Source organism: Bubalus bubalis, chromosome X, assembly GCF_019923935.1.
Source record: "Bubalus bubalis isolate 160015118507 breed Murrah chromosome X, NDDB_SH_1, whole genome shotgun sequence".
Classification (NCBI taxonomy): domain Eukaryota; kingdom Metazoa; phylum Chordata; class Mammalia; order Artiodactyla; family Bovidae; genus Bubalus; species Bubalus bubalis.
The window spans coordinates 66,531,301-66,550,639 of record NC_059181.1 but is presented as its reverse complement, the minus strand read 5'-3'; the positions used below and the strand labels follow the sequence as shown (position 1 = coordinate 66,550,639).

General features: G+C 42.1%; 1 protein-coding gene across 1 annotated transcript in view; it reads left to right on the top strand.

Annotated features, from left to right (window-relative positions):
• The first annotated feature begins 4,454 nt into the window (after positions 1-4,454).
• The window catches only part of NEXMIF (neurite extension and migration factor), a 216,721-nt gene continuing 201,836 nt past the window's right edge, over positions 4,455-19,339 (top strand). The window contains exon 1 of the mRNA XM_025275865.3: positions 4,455-5,010. The gene's annotated coding sequence lies outside the window, so the exon portion shown is untranslated. The remainder of the gene's footprint in view (positions 5,011-19,339) is intronic.

The window sequence follows — 19,339 nt, the reverse complement described above, 5'->3', positions numbered from 1 at the left end:
TTTATATGTGGAAACTAAGAACATTGAACTCAAAAATGTGTTTAGTAGGGGCTGAGTATGGTGGAAATGGGGAGCTGTTGATCAAAGGGTATAAAGTTTCAGTTATGCAGGATGAATACGTTCTTAAAATCTAATGTACAGCACAGTAACTGTAGTTAATAATACTGTATTTTATACTTGAACTTTGTTAAGAGACTTGATATTGTGTTCTCACCATATCAAAAAAAAAATCATAACTATGTGAGGTAATGGACGTGTTCATTCAGTTCAGTCGCTCAGTCATGTCCAACTCTTTGCAACCCCATAGACTGCAGCATGCCAGGCTTCCCTGTCCATCACCAACTCCCGGAGCATGCTCAGACTCATGTCCATTGAGTAGGTGATGCCATCCAACCATTTTGTCCTCTGTCATCCCCTTCTCCTCCTGTCCTCAATCTTTCCCAGCATCAGGCTCTTTTCCAATGAGTCAGTTCTTCGCATCAGGTGGCCAAAGTATTGAAGTTTCAGCTTCAGCATCAGTCATTCCAATGAATATTCAGTACTCATTTCCTTTAGGATTGACTGGTATGATCATTGACTGGTTAATGGATGTGTTAATTAGCTTGATTGTGGTAATCATTTCAAAATATATACATGTATCAAAATATAACATTGTACACTTAAATATATAGAATTTTTATTTGTAAATTTTAAAAGTACCTACTCTCCCCTTTATAACTGAACAGTATATAAAGGGAAGAAGACACATAAGCAGATAGCATCAGTATCGTACTTTGAGTATAGTGATTAAGGTAAACATAGGCATAGAGGAGGACACCTAGGCTAGCCTACAGGTAAGAACGGGGCCTCTGAAGTTTTTTTTGGAGACTACAGCTAACAATAGTGCCTGGCCCACTGAAAGCACTCAGTGAAAGTTATCTGTTATTACTATGGCAATAGACAGTATCCCTGTCTTCAGGGAAGTTATAGTCCAGTAAGAGAGAGTGTATCAACACCTGCTGCTGCTAAGTCGCTTCAGTTATGTCGGACTCTGTGCGACCCCATAGGCGGCAGCCCACCAGGCTTCACCGTCCCTGGGATTCTCCAGGCAGGAACACTGGAGTGGGTTGCCATTTCCTTCTCCAGTGCATGAAAGTGAAAAGTGAAAGTGAAGTCGCTCAGTCGTGTCTGACTCTTCGTGACCCCATGGATTGCAGCCTACCAGGCTCCTCCACCCATGGGATTTTCCAGGCAAGAGTACTGGAGTGGGATGCCATTGCCTTCTCCGGTATCAACACCTAACTACATGTAATTCATGCTAAATGGTATGTTGGAGAAGAAATAAATGGATAATAGCCCATATTCAATGAATGCTGCTTGTGTTGCAAGCCCTGTTCTAAGAACATTATGTATATTCCTCTGTTTATAGTTCCCACAACTATTCTATGTTTAATTTCCTTCAAGCATAGGTAAGACAACTGAGGCACAGAGAAGTAACTTGCCTAAGGCCAAGTTAGTTACAACTAATGAATGGTGTTAAGTAGTCACATATGAGAAAGGAAAAAAAGCAGCTCTTGATGTCTGAAAGCTGGCCTAGCACTCCCAGGTAGGCACAGGTAGGCCATGTTGTTCTCCTGCTGGATGTAAACAATCTCACAAAATACCCACATCAGACAGTGTTACCCTGAGAACATGATACAATGAGAGAAAGCAAATCTGCTTCATCATTTAGTCTAAGCACAGACAAAGACAAGGTCACTGTGCCACCCACAAAAGATTAGTTCTCACTTTAATCTCACTATAATCACCTTCCCTATAGATAAGATATATTAAGGTGCACAATCATAGAATTGCCCTTGCTTTCTTATAGCATTCAATATAGAATGAACCCCTACTTTCTTAGACTGCCAAATCACCCAACCAAAGCCCAAATCCTGTAATAAGTCCTTTCTACCACTGCTTTACGAAGACATCTCGTAGTTTCATATCGTATTAGTCTGCTAGGACAGTCATAACAAAATACCACAGACAAAGTGGTTTAAATTTTTTATCACAGTTCTATGGTGGCTAGAAGTCCAAGATCAAGGTGCTGGCATATTTGGTTTTTCCTGAGGCTTCTTTCTTTGCCTTGCGGATGGCTGCCTTCTTGCTGTGTCTGCACACGATCTTTTCTCTGTACTCATGTGCCCCTAGTGTCTCTTTGTATGTCCAAATTTTCTCCTCTTATAAGGGCACCAGTCATATTGGATTTGGGCTCACCCTAGCCACTTCATTTTAGCTTAATCACCTCTTTGAAGATCCAACTCCAAATACATTCTGAGGTATTTGGGAGTTAGGGCTCAACATATGAATTTGGAAGGGGAAACACTTCAGCCCATAACATCTATGGTGTGCATTCTCCCTCACCATAACAAGTAGTAAACCTAACTTGTTCAACTTTGGGTGTGTTCCTGGTACTCTCTAGGTGAAAGTCATTGACACAAATTAGAACTGGTAACTAAAAAGTGACTAATTCTAAAAGGAAAACTAGCATATGCGGTTAATACAGGTGAAAATAACATGCTTTCCAACAATGGGAAAATAGCAATCCATTGTGGCCACTGAGATCCAGCCAATAGAGAGGCGGCATTTCACATGTTTAACCTTTTTGTTTGTTTTTGAGGGAAGAGGCCAAATCTTATTTTTCTTCACATTTACCCCGGTGCCTGAAAGATGCAAATATATTCTCACAGTGCCTGGCAATGCAAGATAAAGAAGATATTCTTTTTATTCTCAAGATACGTATATGTACCTTCTTTGTGACTCAATTTTCTCATCTGTAAAATGGGAGTAATAAAATTGTGTTTGTTGTGAGGCTTAAAATAATTCATGTAAATTGCTTAGCATAGAATCTGGTACATATTAGGAGCTCAATAATTATCAATTACTTGTAGATAAGCTATTATTTATGGATGATTTTAACAGATATAAAATGATAGGGAGAAAGGACAAGAGTGTTCCAAGCAGGTGGAATGGCAGAACCCAAGGCATGGAGATGAGGAATTGTAAAAGGACTCCCTGTGTTCAGACTCTTTACTTCTCAGTGAAAAAAGACTCATGGAGAGTGCCCCAGACTAGAAAAGGTAACCCAGACCTTGTTGGCAATGGGATATCTAGAACATTTGTCTTTCCTGCTTTGCCAGGGAAAGGGAAACAGACCCTCCCAATCTGTGCTTTTCTGAGGAAGGGTTGTGTGACAGGTCATAGAGGTTCTACTGAGGGTGATGGTGAGAGTTGCATATATAAGGTCTCAAAGCCTGAACCTTGGCAGCAAAATGAGGTTGCAGCTGTGGCAGCAAATACATCTGAAATTGGGCCCTGCCAGATAGGAGAAACTGTGCTTTGGTAAAGGCTTGCTAGAATAAGTGCACAGAAAGTAGCTTAGTTTTGTACCTTCTGTTCTAGCACTTAACCTTTCCATCATTTGCCCTGGTTCTTAGTGATGATGACTCAGGGGCTTAGGCCCCAACCTTACACTCAGGGTTCCAGGAGTGCTGAATGGTCCCTTCTAAGTTGCTCTCGAACCGCTGGCTTTTCCTGTTGGGTTCCCATGAATTCCGATGGTAAATGACCACCTAAGGGATTTCTCTAGGACAGCAGTCAGGTACATCCCATTTCCTTCCAGGCATATTCATGTTCCCTCCTTCTCTTCTTCTTTATTACGAAACACAAAAACAAAAAACAACAAATACCCCAGCCATCTCCAGTTCTCTGGAAAATGGCCCTCCATCCAGCCCTTCCAACACAACCCACCCTCCTGAGGGCCTAGACTCTGAAGTTAAGGGTAGGTAGAGGTTGAATGGTTAGACGCTTGGTGGGAGAAGCGTCTCCTTTGAACATTGAAATATTCTTCCCCAAACTTCAGAGCGCCCTCTCTGTACACATAACTACCCTAAAAGGCGTGGAAGAGTGATGTCCAGCTGTGTGTCTGCCAGGGAAGAACGCGCCACTGGCGCGGTGGACTGGACTGGCTGCGAGAATAAAAGTGGGGGGCGGGGTGGGGGTGGGGAAGGGGGTGCGCGCCCTTTATGACAGGTGGCCGCGCAGTGCGCGCTCCCGGGTGCCTGAGGGGAGGGAGGGACAGACGGACAAAGTGGGAGGGGGCACATGGGAAGGGACTGTAGAGAGGGTAAAGAGAGCGCGGGAGGAAAAAGGAGAGCTGTGGTAGGCAAGGGAGGTAGAGGGGGGAACGGGTCCAGCAAGAACAGCGGTGTTGGAGGAAACAATGGCAGGGGCAATAGCGATGGTGGCAGCCGAGGCAATCCCACTCTGGGCACCTTTCTGAATGGGCAGAGGCAGCTCACGGAGAAGAGACCAGGCAGCGCCCGCAGAGGCTCTGAGAAAAGCGGCGAGGGAGGAGAAGGGGGAGGAGGAGGAGGTGGAGAAAGTGAGCGGGGTGGGGGGGGGGGGAGGAGTGGGGAAGAGGCAGGGGGAGAACCCGGGAAGGAAAACCAGTAGCATCAGCAGCAGCAGCAGCAGCAGCCGCCGCCACAGCAGTGGCAGTAGCGACAGTAGCAGCATTTAGCAATAGCTTTAACAGCGATAGCGGCAGTAGCAGCCGCCCTCCTCTCTCCCTCCTGCGGACGGCCGCAGCCACGGTACTCAGCAGGCTCCAGCGCCGTGCGCGCAGCCCACTGGTGAGATAGCCCGGGCCGGAGCAGGCGGCGGTGCACTACAAGAGCGGACCTCAGGAGCAGCCGGCGGCCACTGAGGCGCTGAGTTTTAGGGCCATAACCAGACAGCTCTGAAACCATCCAGCACCGCCGCGGCGGCGGCGCCTGAGGGAGAGAGGCGCGTCCACCTGGCGGGCCCGGCGCATGGAGCTGAGGCAGAGGCGGCGGCGGCGGCGGCAGCAGTAGCAACAGCGGCGGCGGGGACAGCTTGAGCAGCTGCGGCGACGGCAGCAGCCCAGCCTTGACTGCGGCCGCGCTAGCCCCAGCGCCAGCTGCCTGAGTCCGCCGGCGACGCGTGTCTCCGGAGTCGGCCTGGGAGGTGAGTACAAGCGCTGCCATCCAGCCCCCGGCCTTTCTCGCCGGCTTCCCGGTTGACGCGGGGTGGCGGCGGCAGGGGGTGGAACGCGTTGGGGGAAGCCGAGCGAGAAGAGGAAGAAGGGGAAACAGAAGGGAGGACGTCTGTGTGAGAATGGCGTGCGTGTGTCTGTCTGTATATGAGGGAGTGAGGCCGCGAGGGCGAGAGATCCCGGTTAGCCCCGACAGGCACTGTAATCTAGGAAAGGCCTGTGTGCTTGCGCCGGGGGAGGGGGTGGCGGCGAGGGGGAGGGGAAGCGAGCGGGCCGGAGCCTCAGCGCTCAGAGCGGGGCGGCGGGGACCAGCTGAGTGCCGCCTCCTTGCGGGCCGGCGCCGGGAAGATCCTGGCTGGGGAACGGGCAGTAACACTGCACTCTCCGGTGTCAGCGGGCAAACCCACGAGGTGGCCGCGACCAAGAGTCAGGGCCAAAGGTGAGAAGCGCCGTAGCCGACACCTTCCGTGCCCACTGGGCTGCACTGGCGACCACAGAGCGCCACTGAACACTCGCCACCGGACCAGGGCCGTGGGCAGGTCTAAGTTGGGAGCCCTATAGAGCCCCACGCGGCATGTCACCTTTGCGTAATTGGCCCATTGCCCCTTCCCGCTCTCGGTGGCAGTCGAATCGACGCTTTCCTGCGTGGCTTCTGGCGTTTCACTCTGCCGCTCCCGGCAGCACACCGCCACTCCGCTCTCTCACACCCGGTGGGGCGGGGAGGCCTCGAGCCCACACGGGGAGCCGGGCCAGGCTCTGGGAAAGTGTGGAAAACGCGCCGCTGAGTTGGCGCCGTTCTGCTGAGGAATCCAATGGTTTCAGCATGACTGCTTCTGTCTGATCCATGAGGGATCGAATAACCCGCCCAAGGTTTTCTGTCTTTTTTCTAAGAGGAAAAAAAAAAAAAATGGCATCCCCATTTCGACACCAACACATTTGATTTTCTTCGAGCTTCTGTTTGCATTTTGGAATAAGTGGGTTTGGTATTTTGCTTCTGGGTTTCGGCTCCCAGCATATTGTTGAATTCTATGCACAGCAATATACTTAGCTCTGTGGCCTTTTCCTAGCGTTCCATTTTCTACACTGTTATCTGCAAAGACATGATTTGTGTGTAGGCCTCCCAGGGCTGTTTTTAAAAAGCATCTAAAACACTTTACCCTGGGATTTGAATATCTCTTCTGTTGTTTTTGATCGTGGAGAAGAGTGTGCTGATAGTTGTTGAGATATTTTGCTTGGTGAGAGAATGTGCTCCAATGGTCTTCTCTGAACTATAGAGACCATTCGGGTTTCGAGGGATGAATCTCTCTTACATCTTTTACACATAGGTTAACATGACCAAACGTTTTACTTACAGCCATGAAATTCTCATGGCTGAGGAGAATTTATACTTATTTAAAATATATTTTTAGAAGGTAACAAAAAAGCCCTAAGTAACTGTCATTTTACATATTAACTGGGAAACCGGCTAATCAAATAAAACTGGCTGAGTGTCTGAAACTCTATCCCAGTGAAATATGTGGCTGTGAATATAATTAACCATCTGTCTAGTGAGCAATTTAAATTTGGGCTGGTACATTTTTATTACAGTGTCTAATTTCTGGAAGACTTGTACATTTTACCCAACAGTAACAACACAAACGTATTTGCTTACTAGGTCAGAGATTCACTTGTGTGATGGTGGGATTTCCCTTCCTCCCTCCCACACCTCATCTTTACTAGTCCCCACGCTTCTTGACCTGGGAGGTCAAAACAAGCCTCTTGCCTTTGCAGTTGGCATATTTACAGTAGAGGAACTCAAACTAGGCATGGCAGCTAGTGATTAAACATTATTGTTTCTTGGAAATACCTTCTAATATTTTACCTCCCACAGAACCTAGATAAACTGAATGCATTTGAGTTGAAAAAATATAATTCTTTCTGCACATGTATTCAGATGGAGAAGGGTGATTCAACAAAATTTGTTTTGAAATTTGATTCCATTTACTTTCTCTTATTTTAATTACCCACCTAGCTCTCCCATTGCTGTTCCAACTGCTTTTCCACACCCCACAGACACACATCCTCAACACACACACATTCATACTTTTTGTCCTTATAGCCAGTTTTTTAGGTTATTAATATTCAGATCTGTGATTTTAGCAGAATGTTGAGAAACTGCATTTTTTCTGGAAATCAAAAGTGTAAAATAGCATAATATGAAAAAGCATTATACATAGTTTTTAAATGTTCCCTATGATGTGATTTTTAACCAGAAATTTATTACAAGGGGAAAAAGAAATAGATTTTGGGTGGAGATGAAATGGCCCTGGAAGATGAAATTTCAGAGACCTCCACCAAATAGCTGTTGTTAACATAATGTAACATAACATTACATAATTAAAATGAACCATGGATTGATTGTGCAGTGGGCTAGAGAAAGTCATTTAAAGGAAAATGCTTTTAAAACAAATATTTGGCTAAATAACAGCTCTGATAAATGGGTAACAATTATGTAAGCACATGGTAGAATCTGACATATATCAAGTCTGTTAAATAATCAACCTGTTCAGTGAATAAATATTCGATGCATCAATGCTTTTTGAAACACACACACACACACACACACACACAAGCAAACCTATTACACCCTGTTGCCAAAGTCAAACAAGTACAGCACACTGCTGCTTTCTCTCCGTTTTATTCAGTCTGACTCTCTTCCCTTTTTCTTTTTTTCACAATTGTCTGATTACCTGTAAACTACTCAGTGAACAGAGACAGCTAAAGATGTGGTGGTGTTGCCTGTGTTTAGGAGGTGAGAGAAGAGAGATGAAAAAAGTGATAAGGGCTGGGTTTTAAACATACATGCTCATGACTTTCTGACACAATCACTGGTAGAGATCCCAGTTGCACAGAAGAATTTGCTTAGGAGAGGTACCAGCCTAACCAAAGAACCATTGATTGCAGTTTCTGTGTTCCTAAGTCCAGTTCTAGTGAATACTTTGTTTTGCTCCAAACCCTTAGTAAAGGGATAAAAGGAGATTCTAATTGGCCTTTGATTCTGTTATATTATCTTTAAACTTATTTATCTGGTGGCACATATATGGTTTAGGTGTTCCTTCTTGCAGTAAGCAAAAGGAGAGAAGAACCAAAGTAGATGATAGCGAAGGGAAATGATATACTAAGGAATAGGTCATCTGGCTTTCCTACTTTTCCTATCATAAAAACTTCAGAGTTGGACATTTTCTTTTTTTTCCCCCCCATTGCCTCCTCTGAAAAGTTGCCCATCAGCTAGCTCCCTAATTGACAGTTTCTCAACCAGAAAACACCTTTTCAAACCCAATGTCATATGGTTAGACACAAAGAACTTGGTTGGGCTCTTCATGCCACTTCTCCAAGGCTGCTTGGAAACAAAACAAAGGGGACTGGACAAAACAGTATCACTCGAGGCTACCTTTAACCTCAGACCTTTTCTCTCTCCCAGAAAATTTCATTTTAGATGGAGGTGAACTTTCCTCTCTTCTCAAACAACACTGTCCTTGTGTCACAGTAGCACATTAAATGTTGGGAAATGTGGTCTGGGGTGGGCTCAACCAGGAAAGTGGAGTGTGGGAGGAAGCTGCCTTTTACTGATGGTAAGGCCTTTTCTGGGCCAGCTACAGTTGAGGGTGAGGCCAGTCCCTCATTGCCTACTGTGGTTTGCAGGCCTCTGCTAAGGAATGTGTTCCTTTTGGTCTCATTTTCTGTAGATAAGCACTGTGGCTCAATGTCTTTCCCTCTCTTGTTCTCCTGTGGAAAAAGGACTGATGTCTTCAGGATCCTACTATGAAAATAATTTTAATTTTTCTAAAAGGAATTTCAATAAGTCATTTCTCCATCTTCAGTAGGGTGATTTTGATATAGTTAATTATTTACAATTTTCTCAAAAACCCCAAAATCCCATTTAAAAGTTATACCTCTCTCCCTCAATAGCCTATCTTAAGTTTTATGTGGCTAGCCTAAACAAGAAGTTGCTCCTAATGTTTAACCTGGGGAGGTTTAGAGGTTAGAGAACAAGATTATACTGTGGACATGACTACTAGAGTAGTGTTAAGCCATCCTCCATTGACAACAAGGAATAGAGATTCATTTTGTTGAGGGTAAGTTAAAGCCTTTCTTCTATGGAAGACTGTAAGTAGGGTGGCCATATGTTGTTGATTATACCTGGTTGTCCCAGCATACTTATTTTACTCTCAAGTGTCCCATTTTGGACAAAAAGTTTCTATGGTCACCCTAACTGTAGGTCACTCTTAAATCAAATATGCTTCTTGATTTAGGGAGGTGGTTATATTTGTAAAATCTGAATGAGCTTTGAAAATGTCATAATCCCTTAACTAGTTCAGTCTGTCTTTTTCCTAGCTAAGAAGTCTGTCTGGAGGATAAGAATACAAGAAATAATTCAAGCTTTGGGCTTGATGGAATTAGATTATTGGGTCTAAAGATATCCCTCCAAAATGCATTTGTGCATGTACATACACACACATGCACACACAAACAGGTGTTGTCTGCTCGCTAGAGAGTGGCTGTTCTTTCATGAAAGACTGGTAATAGTTTATAGGCTTAAAGCATATCAGAAGGCATTTAGGTTTAGAAAGATCATCCTGACCATAGTATGAATAGTTGCAAGACAAAAGAGGGTGGTAGCAACTGAGGTGTGAATTCTTCTTTTCTAAATATTTATTTAGCCCTCCCTGTAGCATGTAGCATCTTAGTTCCCTGACCAGGGATCGAAACCAGGGCCCTGCAGTGAAATCATGAAATTTCCTGAATTCTTCTTTTTTAAAAAAATTTTTTTGAATTGGAGTATAGTTGATTTACAGTGTTGTGTTAGTTTCTTTTTAGAACATGTTTTGAGAAGTTCACAGGTACTTCTGTGTCCAGAATAGTTTGCCAAATATTGGTCTTGCCAAATATACAAATATATGAATGAAATATATATATATTACATATATTATGTATATTTCCATTTGTTTTTTCTGTAATGGACAAGATGACTTTTTAAACTGCCTTCCAGTCTTAAGTATCTATGATTGGTTTTCATTGATCTAGGGCCAGAGTCAAAAGAGACTATAGCCCACAGGCCAAATCTGGCTTGCTATGGAAAAAGAAATAATGTAGACAAGAAGAAAATGTGAAGCCATTTAGAGTTGCTTTTGCAAATGTTTACAAGCTTTCCCTTCATAATTGAGCTTTACCTAGGCCACTGTCAAAATGAGTCCACATTTCCTGAACACATACCTATCAGCTAATATCTAGGGCTTGGGAGACTGTCCAGAACGTGGTGAGGTGGCAGGAGGATGATCCCAAAGGTGAAATCCACATGTGAATTTGAGTTGAAATGTCAATAATGATCTTTTCTTTCCTGCCTATTGCAGTAACTTAAATTTTGTGGTGCTAATGAATTCTCCCCATCTTCCTTTCCAATATTTTCCACGTCATTCTAGGCATCCATGTGATTTATTCACCCAGAGACCAGGTCTCTGCAACTTGCTTGAACAGAGACCCTCTGTCTCTTTATTTACTAAGTTACTAGAACACATTCTAAAGAAGAGTTTTACTAAGTAGGGGAGTAGAAAAAATGGGCCATTACTGTCTAGCTCAGTGGTTCCTAACCTTTTTTTTGGCATGAACCCTTTTGAAAATTTGATGAATGTCAAGGATACACTCTTCAGAATTGTGCTAATTTAAAGATATGACACTTTCAGGTGTTTTCAGGGAGTCCAACCATACATTGTGAGTTAAAAACCTTTGCACTAGCCTTTGCCCTGTTGTTACACGAATTCCTGTTGCATGACTGTCATTGTCAAGGTAACTTGAAAGGGGAGACATGAAGACGACTTTTTCAAAAAAGCCTGTTATTAGTATACTTGTGGTTCACAGCTCTCAGCTACCGTTATAAGCATGTTTCTGATTAGCCTTCACAGGCATTTTTTTATTATGAAAAAGAGTCACTTATTACTCATTCTGCCATTACTGTTCTCACCAAAGGCAAGTCAGGGCTAGTTTCTCCAAATCTTTGACTTTTTAACTTTCAGATTTTGTTCAACACTCAACCTCTGCAAGTTCATTATTAATATATAAAATACATTACATAAAAGCTCATTCACACTTACTTGCCTCCATTGCTCTCTCTTCAGTTCTCTATCTCTATATATTTCTCTTAGCCAAAGAGAAATTTTATCTTGACAAAAATAGGAAACTCTTGCTAGCACTGATTGTTAAGTGTGTTGATGGAGCCAGAGAGGGAGGTGGTGTCCAGATATCTTCATAAGGACCGTTGGGACTCATGGGCCTTTTGCAATGTTAGCCATCCTGGAAATCTAATGTTATATATTAAAGGCAATGCTCCTTAATCTCTGCAAGCATGCCACATGTGTGCTATGCAAATGCAGTGGTAAGAATACATGGTATTCCTATCTATGAATAAATGTTTCTTGCCTGTCCCTTTGTTTCTATTCTTAGCAGTTTGGAGTATGGCAGAGTATGAAGACTAATGGAATTCTAAATCTGAAAGGATCCATTAATGATCATTTCTAATTCAATTCAGCAAACATTTATCGAGCATCTACTACATGCTAAGCACTAGGATACTGAGGAAGAGAAAAGAATGAAACAGATTCTCCTGTCTTATAAAAAATTAGCTTTGTTTCTGCTGAGTTTTTTTTTTTTTTACCAACTTTATTAACCCCATCCTTTTTCTAACTTAATGCATTTTTTCTATGATTTCTATATTCCCCCTGTTAGAAAATAAGTATAAATGCCCTCTTTACTAACACAGGAGAAAATTCTCTGACAAATAAATAGTTAACCTCTAGCTAATTGCCAACATCCGCTGGATCATCGAAAAAGCAAGAGAGTTCCAGAAAAACATCTATTTCTGCTTTATTGACTATGCCAAAGCCTTTGACTGTGTGGATCACAATAAACTGTGGAAAAGTCTGAAAGAGATGGGAATACCAGACCACCTGACCTGCCTCTTGAGAAACCTATATGCAGGTCAGGAAGCAACAGTTACAACTGGATATGGAACAACAGACTGGTTCCAAATAGGAAAAGGAGTACGTCAAGGCTGTATATTGTCACCCTGCTTATTTCACTTATATGCAGAGTACATCATGAGAAATGCTGGGCTGGAAGAAGCACAAGCTGGAATCAAGATTGCTGGGAGAAATATCAATAACCTCAGATATGCAGATGACACCACCTTTATGGCAGAAAGTGAAGAGGAACTAAAAAGCCTCTTGTTGGAAGTGAAAGAGGAGAGTGAAAAGTTGGCTTAAAGCTCAACATTCAGAAAACTAAGATCATGGTATCTGGTCCCATCACTTCATGGGAAATAGATGGGGAAACAGCAGAAACAGTATCAGACTTTATTTTCTGAGGCTCCAAAATCACTGCAGATGGTGATTGCAGCCATGAAATTAAAAGATGCTTACTCCTTGGAAGGAAAGTTATGACCAACCTAGATAGTATATTGAAAAGCAGAGATATTACTTTGCCAACAAAGGTCCGTCTAGTCAAGGCTATGGTTTTTCCAGTGGTCATGTATGGATGTGAGAGTTGGACTGTGAAGAAAGCTGAGTGCCAAAGAATTGATGCTTTTGAACTGTGGTGTTGGAGAAGACTCTTGAGAGTCCCTTGGACTGCAAGGAGATTCAACCAGTCCATGCTAAAGGAAATCAGTCCTGGGTGTTCATTGGAAGGACTGATGCTGAAGCTGAAACTCCAATACTTTGGCCACCTCACACGAAGAGTTGACTCATTGGAAAAGACCCTGATGCTGGGAGGGATTGAGGGCAGGAGGAGAAGGGGATGACAGAGGATGAGATGGCTGGATGGCATCACCGACTCTATGGACATGAGTTTGGGTGAACTCCGGGAGTTGGTGATGGACAGGGAGGCCTGGCATGCTGTGATTCACAGGGTCGCAAAGAGTCGAACACAACTGAACAACTGAACTGAAGTGAACTGAAACTGAAACAAGATTTCCAGCCTCCATGGCACAAATACTTCTATTCTTAGGTTTGCATTGGCTTAGCAGGCCCCACTTAATAAGGAATAACATGTTTCTTTTCCCTGCAATTCTGAGGCAAGATTTGTATTATTGATATCATTGGTGATGTGGAATTGCAGATTGCATTAGCCATGGTATATAGCCATGGTCAATATATATAATATATACAACTGAAGATTACAATATATATAACTCAAGATTACAGTCCTTAGTTATTGACTTCTGACTAATGAATTGAATGTACTCTGCAAAAAGCCATCTTTGAGTGGGTTAGTTTTTAACTCCTAGTTGGTGATTGTATTAGTTTTCTGTAGCTACTGTAACAAATTACCAAAAGCTCAGTGGTTTAGAACAACATAAATTTATTATCTTACAATTCTAGAGGTCAAGAATCTGCAATAGGTCTCACTGGGCTAAAATTAAGGTATGAGCAGGGCTGTATTCCTTTCTGGAGGCTGTAAGGGAGACTCCATTTCCTTGTCTTCCAGCTTCTAGATTCTGCCTACATTTCTTGTTTCATGGCTTCCATACATTCTCAAAGTCAGCAATAATGAATTGATTCCTTACATTGCATCACTTCAATCTTGCTTCCATTGTCATGTCTCCTTCTCTGACAGCTCACTCTCCTGCCTCCCTCTTCTACTTTTAAAGACCTTGGTAATTACATTGAGTCTACGTGGATGAATGCTGCTGCTGCTGCTAAGTCACTTCAGTCGTGTCCGACTCTGTGCGACCGCATAGACGGCAGCCCACCAGGCTCCCCCATCCCCGGGATTCTCCGGGCAAGAATCCTGGAGTGGGTTGCCATTTCCTTCTCCAATGCATGAAAGTGAAAAGTGAAAGTGAAGTCACTCAGTCGTGTGCGACTCTGTGTGACCCCTTGGACTGCAGCCTACCAGGCTCCTCCATCCGTGGGATTATCCAGGCAAGAGTACTGGAGTGGGTTGCCATTGCCTTCTCCGACTTTGATGAATAGTACAGAATTATTTCCCCATCTCAAGGTTAGTTGATTTGCAAACTTAATTCCACGTGCAACCTTAATTCCCCTGTGCCATATAACCTGGTATATTCACAGGTTATAGTAGTGACAGTGACTTGATTTTTTTCTTTCCATTTTGAAATAATAGATTCACAGGAAGTTTCAAGGACAGAGAGGTCCTATGTACCTTTCACCTAGTTCCACCAATAGTTAAATCTTACCTAACTATAGTATAAGACCAAAACCTTGAACTTGATGTTAGAACAACAGGTTTGTTTAGTTCTATGTCATTTTATCACATGTAGACTTGTGTACCACTAACATCATCAATATAAAGTACTATTCCATCACCAAAAAAGATCTGTCTTGTGCTACCTAATTTTTTTTAACAGTCACATTCACCCACTCATGCCCTCTATCCCCAAATCCTGGCAGTCACTAATATTTTTTAAAAAATGAATCTATAGTTATGTCATTTAAAAAATGATAGAGTCATGGAGTATGTGACCTTTTCAGGTTCGCTTTTTTCACTCAGTATAATGCCCTTGAGATCTAAGTTGTCTTGCATATAAATGGTACATTTCTTTATACTGTTGAGCAGTATTCCATGGTATGCATATATTGCTGTTTGTTTAACCATTTACCTGTTAGGAACATTTTGGTTGTGTCCAGTTTTTGGCTATTGCAAAGAAAGCTGTACAGGTTGCATGTATGTGTACTCAGTCACTCAGTTGTGTCCAACTCTTTGTGACCCCATAGACTACAGCCCACCAGTCTCTCTGTCCAGGGGATTCTTCATGCATAAATACTGGTAAATACTGGAGTGGGTTGCCATTTCCTTCTCCAAGGGATCTTCCCGACCCAGGGATCAAATCTGGGTCTCTTTTGTTTCCTGTATTGGCAGGTGGATTCTTTACCACTGAGCTACCTTGAAACCTGTTTGTTTAATCATTTACCTGAGGAACATTTTGGTTGTGTCCAGTTTTGGGCTATTACAAAGAAAGCTGTACAGGTTAGTGTAAAGTTTTTTGTATGAACATGTTTTCATTTCTCTGGGGAAAATGCCAAAGGGTATGATTACTAGGTCATATGGTAAGTGTATGTTTAGTTTTTTAAGAAACTGCAAAACTGTTTTCCAGAATTCCATTACCTAACTTATCACGGTCTACTAGTATCAACATTTTACCTGCTTAAATAAACCTTACCTCTCTTTAAGTCCTTGTATCCTCCCTCACTGATAATATTATAGTCCTAGATATTTCCTTTATATATATTTAGAACTACATCAGACAGTGTCATGATTTTTGCTTCAACTGTCAAACATAATTGTGAGAACTCAACAGGAGAAGCAGTCAATTGTATTTACTCTTACTTTTACTCTTTCTGTTGTCCTATCTTCCTTCTTGAGGTTTCAAGATTCCTTCTTTATATTTTTATTTCTGTTTAGAGACCTTCCTTTAGTCATTCTTTTAGTGCAGGTTTGTTAGCAACACATTCTCTTGGTTTTCCTTCATCTTAGATTTCTTGGTTTCCCCTGTGTTCCTGAAGGATATTTTCACTGCATATACTCTTAGCTTCCTGAATCTGTAGGTTTATGTCTTTTGCCAAGTTTGGAAAGTTTTCAGCCATTATTTCTTTGAATACTTTTTCTGTCCTGCCTTCTTTATCCTGTTGTTCCAGGCCTCCTTTAATGACAGGAAAGTTAGATATTTCTTTATAGTCCCACAGAGACCCTGTTCATTATTTTTCAATTTGAGTTTCTTTGTTCAGATTGCATAATTTCTATCATTTGGTCTTCAAGTTAGCTAATTCTTTCCTTAGTCCTCTTCATTATATTTTAGAGCCCATATATTGATATTTTTTAGAATTTTGGTTATTGTGTTTTTAATTTCTAAAAATTCTAATTGGTCCTTAAATATGCATCTTATATTTCTTTGCTGAGACTTTGTATTTTTCATTTGTTTTAAGAGTATTTGTAATTTATTACTGAAGCATTTTTATCATGGCTATTTTAAAATCGTTGCTAGTTAATTCTAATATCTGTCATCTTAGCTTTGACATCTATTTACTTCCTTTTTTCATTCAGCTTGAAATATTTCTGGTTCTTGGTATGATGAGTGATTTTTAATAGAAACCTGGATGTTTTTGTATTACATTATGAGACTCAGGATCTTATTCAAACCTTCTGTTCTGCTAGCTTTTTCTGACATTGCTTCAGCAGGGGAAGGGAGTATGATGCCTTTGTTACTGCCAGGTGAAAGTGGAAGTTCAGGTTCCCCCCTTAGACTCTGTAGACACTTGGAGGGCAGGGCTTCTCATTACTTCTGGTGAGGGGTTGGAATTCAGTCCCATTTCAAGTGCTTAATAAGCATATGTGGTTAGTGGCTACCATACTGAACAATACATACATAGATGGCTGTCATAGGAAGACCAGAGGTGAGGAAGGAAGGTTGGTTCTATAACAGTTGAGGTTTGGTGTGAGATACTGTGGCATAGGTAGACTACAACAAGGACCTAGTTATTGGATTTGAGGTCTGTGGCTGGGGTTTGTTTCCAAAGCCTGTGGTGCTATGAATACTACAAAGATATGTGTACAAGGAACTCAACTGGACATTATCAATATAGTAGAGTTGATAGATGGTGAAACAGTGGAAACAGTGGCTGATTTTATTTTGGGGGGCTCCAAAATCACTGCAGATGGTGATTGCAGCCACGAAATTAAAAGATGCTTACTCCTTGGAAGGAAAGTTATGAACAACCTAGATAGCATATTCAAAAGCAGAGACATTACTGTGTCAACAAAGGTCCATCTAGTCAAGGCTATGGTTTTTCCAGTGGTCATGTATGGATGTGAGAGTTGGACTATAAAGAAAGCTGAGCGCCAAAGACTTTATGCTTTTGAACTGTGGTTTTGGAGAAGACTCTTGAGAGTCCATTGGGCTGCAAGGAGATACAACCAGTCCATCCTAAAGGAGATCAGTCCTGGGTGTTCATTGGTAGGACTGATTTTGAAGCTGAAACTCCGATACTTTGGCCACCTTATGCGAAGAACTGACTCATTTGAAAAGACCCCGATGCTGGGAAGATTGAGGGCGGGAGGAGAAGGGGACGACAGAGGATGAGATAGTTGGATGGCATCACCGACTCAATGTACATGAGTTTCGGTATGCTCTGGGAGCTGGTGATGGAGAGGGAGGCCTGGCGTGCTGCAGTTCATGGGGTTGCAAAGAGTCGGACATGACTGAGCGACTGAACTGAACTGAACTGAGAGTTGATAGAAACTATACCAAGTATTAAATATGTTTCTTCCTCTCAATCTTTGTAAGAGAGGTGGAGTAACATGTTGCAGATTCCTGTCGCACTTCATTTTGTTAAAGGGAAATTCTCTCCTATTGGGGAGAAGTTTGTTTATTCATAGCAACAAACTTCATGTCTATGGCTGAAGTAACTGTTGATTGAGGAAATATTAACAGAAAAGAGTAGGTTATGAAAAGGGCATTCTGTTGATTTGTAGAATCTAGGGTTTATTTGGCATCTTGGTGGCCCCTGTTATGTCATTTATCTCCAGCATGCTTAGCCAGTTTGTGTTGGGGTGACATTTGTGACAGAGCTCTGTCTTTTACAGAGCTGTGTTGACTTGTTGGCACTTTTTTGTCCAAGGCCCAGAGAGTCAGTAGACCCTGTTACACAGCTTCTTTGCACACTGTTGCCTTCTCAAATCTCTCTTTGCTTAGATTTGTAGGAGTTTCCTTAACGTGGAGTCAGTGTTCTCAGTTTCCTCTTGGGGTAGTTCAGTAACATTTTCCCTTCTTGGATCTCTATATTTGTGAGTACATCTTCAGGTGTTTGCGTAGGGCTGCCTATGTACTTTACATCTCAGTAAGAGAAGAGGTGCACCCATTGTCTATTTAATGTATGTCATATGTAGAGTCTATAAGTCACATTGCGTTTTCCCGTAACAAATCCTATATGTGTAAAGTTGTGGCCTTGGTATGTTAAGATGTTTCATAAATGACATAGTCAAATTCATTTGGCTAAATAAGTGAAAGAAAAGGGAATTATTCAGTGCTACAATGAGTTTTTTCAGATTTATGTGGTTTGACTTAAAGCTAAACAAAAAGACAGTCATCTGAGGAAGAAACAGTTTGAAAGTTACACTGTGAAAACAGAGAGGTAGGCATACTTGATAACACAAGATCAAGGTGTAGGTTGTAAATCCAGGACCATGGCTCACCTAGATCCTTCCATATGTGCATTTGTGGGGAAGAGGTGAGTATTCCCGGTCTGTTACTCAGACATATGGAAATAATACAGTAGGAGCAACCAGAATCCAAATTTATCATGCTGTCTCTCAAGGAGGCTGCAAATACACCAGTTAATTTTGAAGACAGTGGTCACTGGTTAAGCAGAGGGGCCAGGATCAGGATATTGCTATATAAATCTGGGAAGAGAACCTAGAGTTAGCCTTCCTTGTCATTTATCTCACCCTTTCCTATAAGCCACTGTTTTTTTGCTCTATTTCAATAATGCTTTGGTTGCTACATGTATATATATTTAGCACTTGAATAAATGGAAAAGCCCATTTGTTTATTGTACAGATAAGTTGGTAATGTCATGATATTGCTGACCCTGATAACTCATGATTCATAAGGGACAAGTCACTTTTAGCCAACTACTGAAAGATGCTGAAAAGCAGGTAGGTGGACTAATCTCTCCTTTTTGATTCTCACCTCTGCCATTCGACTCTCAGATATGACTTTTATATCTTCCAGTACTGAGCATCGTTGGTTAATAGAGGCCTAAAGTGGATGCAGCTAATGCCAGGAATGGGGTTCTTTTATTTTCTGAAAAATCAGCTTATTATACTTAAGAATCCAGAATTCTGAGTCACACAGCCAGGCCATGTACTAGAGAGGAACACCCTTAAATTACTCTTTTAAATGAAGAGCCACTTTGGCATAGTATGCACTGAAAGAAAAAGTGTGATCCTAGGTATGCTTTTTATTTTTCCCTCTGTCCTTTTGGTTTTCTTCAGCCTTTCTCTGATTTGCATGGCTCTGTTCTGACTCCCAGGATCCTTCTAAAGGCCCATTATAATGAGCGTCTCCCTTCTCCATGTGTCCTGCTTATGGCACGGAAATGCTGGATGTCACACGATGTAAGGCAGTATTGGCTACAGTGAGTTCAGAGGAGGACTCTGGGGCTACCAGTTGTTTCCAGACTGTCAGATAGAAGGAATGCTCAAGCAGCTGGGATAGTTTGAGGTGGTAGAAGCAGCAGTGGATAATAGGGC